Source organism: Haliaeetus leucocephalus, unplaced genomic scaffold, assembly GCF_000737465.1.
Source record: "Haliaeetus leucocephalus isolate CR32 unplaced genomic scaffold, Haliaeetus_leucocephalus-4.0 Scaffold13, whole genome shotgun sequence".
In the NCBI taxonomy this organism is placed as follows: Eukaryota; Metazoa; Chordata; class Aves; order Accipitriformes; family Accipitridae; genus Haliaeetus; species Haliaeetus leucocephalus.
In genome coordinates, this window is record NW_010972449.1 from 2,194,252 (window position 1) to 2,199,427 (window position 5,176).

Here is a 5,176-nt window from a genome sequence, read left to right on the forward strand (position 1 = left end):
CGGCGCTGCCCCCTGTCGGTGGCACCGGGAACCGCCAAACCGGCTCCGGGCCCCGGGGTGGGGGGCTCGGCTTCCCGGCCCCCGGCCGCGTTCCCGAGCTCCGGTAAAGCTCCGGAGAAGTGCCCTGGGAAAAGGGCCGGGTTCCGTCCCCGCGGCAAAGCCTGCCCTGCCGCGGGGAGCCGTCCTGAGACCCCACGCGCGTCCGAGGCTGCCGGTGCCCGGCCAGGAACGCAACCCAAAACCCTGTCCTCTTCACTCGAGGGGCACGGCCCACCCGGGGGGCTGCGATGCAGTCGTGCCAGGCTCGGCTGGGGTGCTGCTCCCTGCGAGGAGCCCTGCGCTCTGCGGCTGCGCGCCCCCCAAAAGCCTACGAACGAAGCGACGTTTCTGAGCCCCTGACGATTTACCCGATCCGCGTGAAAGCTTGGGCAAATGAAACCTTTCCCGAACAACTTTCCACAAGCTGTTGGTGCCATAAAGGAAAGCCACCAATCACTTCTCCTTTGCTCTGTTTAAAAACCGTAACAGCCCTCATGTGACAGTGCATCTCGAACCACCGCTTCCGACTTGCCTTGCGTTCCAAACCACCACCAAACTACGCTCCAAGGCAGCAAAGTCCTCAGCCTTGCCCGAACCACAGAGCAGCTCCACCCTCGTCAGAGCCGCTGTTTACTCTACCATCGCTCTCCAGCCAAGTCGACATGGCAGTAAAAACAGTTGCTCAGCCCAAGTGTTCAGCTCCTAATCTGATGAGGGATACGCGGAAAACTATCAGTGTGGGAACAGCTAAGGATGCAGGAAACATGACCCCTGTAGTGCTTTTCCTTACAAAATGACTACCGAGTCAGAGAATGTTCTCAGAGCTGAACAGCACATGTCCTGTTGTCGAGCTGAGGTTACGGGATTGCATTTTCATAAAAACAGAACATGAGGTCAGCTGCTAGCAATCTCCGATGCTTCATTTTTCACTCTCTAGGCACAAACACACCCAGTTTCCCCAGCTAGCACAATTCAACAGACATCATTATTTCCTGTGTTAAGACATGCTACAATGAGAACTATCACTAGGGGGGCATGGAAATATCCCTTCCCTAGTCCCAGCCAACGCTCGCGAATAATCAGCGGCCTCCAGGAAATTCATTCCAGGTTTTACTCCAAATCCAGAACTTCTCAGAAAATTACATCCTTACCTAGATCTAAATACAATACAAATATAAGCAAAGACTTTCACCGTGTGCTTCACTGTCAATGCCAAGGATCTTGCCTGATACCCACCCTTGCTGGTCCCTGAGCAAAATTTAAAACATTATTTGAAGGGACTGTTACATTTGCTCAAAACCTATCACTGGCTGCACAATGAGGACTTCAGGATGCATTCCCCCAGGTGGAGCAACATAAACCACTACCATTTACTGGTAGCATAGTGGACCTAAGGTCACCAGAAACGTGTCCTTTCCTGGGATCTGTCTGTTTCTTCTAGCAACACATGACAGGCACTTGTCTTGACTTGGGTTGTATTTTTACCTCTGCATAAATAAAATGCCCACTGTGCTCTGTTCATATTATAGCCTGGTATGCAATTTTTATCTGCAGCTTCCTACAGTGTCCTTTGGGAGTCTGGAAGTGAGTGCAAATCAAGAAAGCAGTTTCTATTCCATCTCAGGGCTGAAATTAACATGTCATAGCACCAGATAGGGTTGCACCCACAAAAAATAGGTTGTGTCCAAGCTGCTCAGTGCAAAAAAAGTCATTGCCTCTAAAGCTTTGCCTATGGCTTCAGCACTGCAATGAAAGGATCAGCGAGGTGGAAAGGCAGGGCTGTCACGAGTGATACTATCCTCTAGTAACATGACTTTTAAAACCAACCTTATTCTCATTGCACTCCTCATAGCCAGATGCTGTTCATAACTGAAATCTTCTTCACCCAATAACATTTCTTACTTAAAATTGCCAGTCCTTAACCCTCCCATGATAGTCTAAGGAGCAGGGGCAGGTTAAACCCCAAGCTGCTAAGACAACTGCTTAGTGGTGTGGGCTCAAGCTAAACTCACCCAAACAACGTTCATCCTCTCCTGTCCTTCCTAATGCCCTGGAACTCCTGTTTTCTCATCATCTACCCACTCTCCGCCTCTGAAACTCTCACTCACAAACACCTGCTTGCTGCTCAAGCACCATTCTTATGCAGCTGCCAGCTGCTGGCAGAAGCAGCTGCAGTTCCCCAGTGATGGCCACCTCCAGCAAACTCTTTTCCACCAGAGCAGTGTACCCAAGGCGTGCCCAGAGGCTGCTGGTGGGGCTGAGGGGGACCTGATGCTGAGAGCAGCTACATCCCTCATAACTGGTGCCAGATGGGAAGCGCTAGGGAACGGATGCAGGTAGCACAGCACAGGAATACACGGGGCTTCCTCTGACGTTGTGCCCTGTGACTAAGACATGTTATGACTTGACTTATCTTTCACAGAATGTGTGACAAGTTATTGCCCCCATTTACAGATAGGAAACAGGGCTGGGAGCTGGAAATAAAGTCAGACAATGAGTCAATATCAACCTAATGTTGGACTTCAGGACTTCCTGGCTCCACACAACCCAAGCATTCAGAGTACTTGCTCAAGGCACCTTTCCCTCTAGTCAAAGCATCGTTTACCAGTTACAGACCAGCTCCATAGAAGGGTGGCTTAACCCACTGACCTCCACACACTTGAGACTCAGAGACTGGATGGATTAACTGTCCACCTGTCCCCTTCAGGGCTGTAATCTCAGACTGGCTGCCAAACAGAGGATCAATCCAAGCTCATTTCATACCTCCTATGAAAAACACCGTTATTTACGGCAGACAAGCTATGTCAGAGAAGAACAGATATGAAGCTACACAGACTTGCAAGGCACATTTAGAGCTTACCTGTACACTTTCTAGCAAGTGACTTGAAACTGCAGAGCGATGAGAATGACTTCATTGCAGTGTGTGTCCTCTGTGCTGTGCCACAAGGACATCATAAAAGGGGATGTAGCTCTTCCTTCAGGTGAATACATAAAAGAAAAATTCAGGCAGAGCTTTAGGCTTAAGGCAATGGCAGTAAACCTCAACATGCAACTTCCCCATTCAGGGTCCAACTTCACACTTGTTGGAAGGATCTATTGCAGCAAAACGAACATACTTGGTTTCTAGCATAAGCTGTAGGACATGACTTTGCAATGCAGAAGGAAAGCACCACACCAGTGTATTATCACAGACAATTTTGGCAGAAGAGATGAGAAACAAGTGATGAAACCAATACTCATCAACACAGTTTATATGAATCAAGCAATTACATGGAGCGTGTTACTATAAACTATGTATGCCTTTGGTATTTATTAGCATGGCTTATTCTGCCAAAGGGTTGCTTCAGGTTTTGATTTCAAATTGATATTGCTAGCAAGGAAATACAAATGGGGGGACAAATACCATCTATGAGGTTTCACTGTCACTCTGTGGTCACTATTGTGTATAATACCCCTGCACAGCTGAATGTTACAAATAAACCCGATAAAGAGGGAACATTAATGTTCACTACTAAGTTTTCTACTCTGCCTAGTTATAGTTTAAAACAGCTGCCTAGCTCAGGGTCTTACCGGCAGGGTAGGAGCATCCGGATGGCACACAACCATACAGAAAAAAACTTCAGAGGTAACCTGTCAGGAGCATAAGCTACATCTAATTCATACAAAGTGACAGAGGGCAGCTGCTGCCAGCTCCAGCAGAGATTCAGCCCAGGGAGCTGGTGTGCAATGGTCACTAGTCTCCCTCCACAGGGTCTGCTTAGGTATTAAATAAGACAACAGCTGCAAATTAGAAACGGATGGTGAATAGGATTTTACATCAAACTGAGCAGCTGCTTTTTCCAGAGTAAAGGTTTGTGATTTCTTTGACAATAAGGAGCCTTTTTTTTTTTTTTTTAAGCAAGTGATGCCAATGGATATACCTTAACAAATCCCCACAAAATGGAGGTTACGGTACTGTGCGCTGAAAGCTGTTCCGTAATAGGTTTTGGAGGACTTCTGGACCCAGTCAAACACGATGCAGACTTTCACTCCCCCTCACTTGCTCCAGAAATGCCAACCCTCTCCTCACTGCCTAAGCTACCTTCTGAGATGTCGTGATCCTCCTCAGCAAGAGCTACACAAGCAACACTTCTCCGGCACTCCAGTCCTCCCACTTCCTCCTTCAGCAGCTTTAAAAGAAAAACGCAAGAACCGAGCTTTTTTGTGTAAACGCGCCCGCAGTTGATTAAAACATGTTTTTAGCAGAAGCTGGTGCTGGCAGCGAGAACAAAAGCCCTTGCCTCTCCCCATAATAAACCTCTACGATACAAATCCCCACTTGCAAACACAAAACCTAGTTCCCTTTTTATCTTTCGGTCTGTTTTTCACACCAAAATTCAGTCTCCGTAGAGACTGTCAAAAATTGCCAATGCCGACTATATTTCAAGTCGTCATGGCGGGGTATTGGGAAAAGTTTTCAATTAGCAATAATCGCGCCTCGGATTAACCTCATTGGCTACGATACTGCCACTGCGCAAAGCTAACCCCGTTCTGTCGCCGCCGCCGCCCCTCGCCCCGGGGCCGCCGCCGAGGTCGGGGCGAGCCCCGCCGCACGACCGCCCCCCCCTCCGTGCCTTCCCCGGTAGCGATTCCCACCCGCCACCGTGCCTTCCGCGCACCGCCGGAGCCGGGCGCCCCGTTCCCCCCCCCCCCCAATCCGGACCGAGCGGCGGGACGGCCGCGAAGCTTACTGGGAAGGAGTATGCAAAGTAGGCGTGACGTCAGGGCGCGCATTTCTCTGTTGAATGAGGGGCTCCCCACTGACTCCGCGCCAACATCAGCCCATCCCGGGGACACCCCAGTCTGGGGACCCCCCCCCAGCGCGCTGCGCCCCCGCCGAGACGTCCCCCCCGCGTGTTCCCCATTGCCTCAGACCCGGGGTTCCACGATCTGTTCTTTTCTGTCTTTAACCACATAAAACCAGCCTCCGAAGAGGCTCTCAAAAATTGCCAATGCCGACTATATTTCAAGTCGTCATGGCGGGGTATTGGGAAAAGTTTTCAACTAGCAATAATCGCGCCTCGGATTAACCTCATTGGCTACGATACTGCCACTGCGCAAAGCTAAAGGACCCGTCCCCCTCCCGCCACCCCCCCCG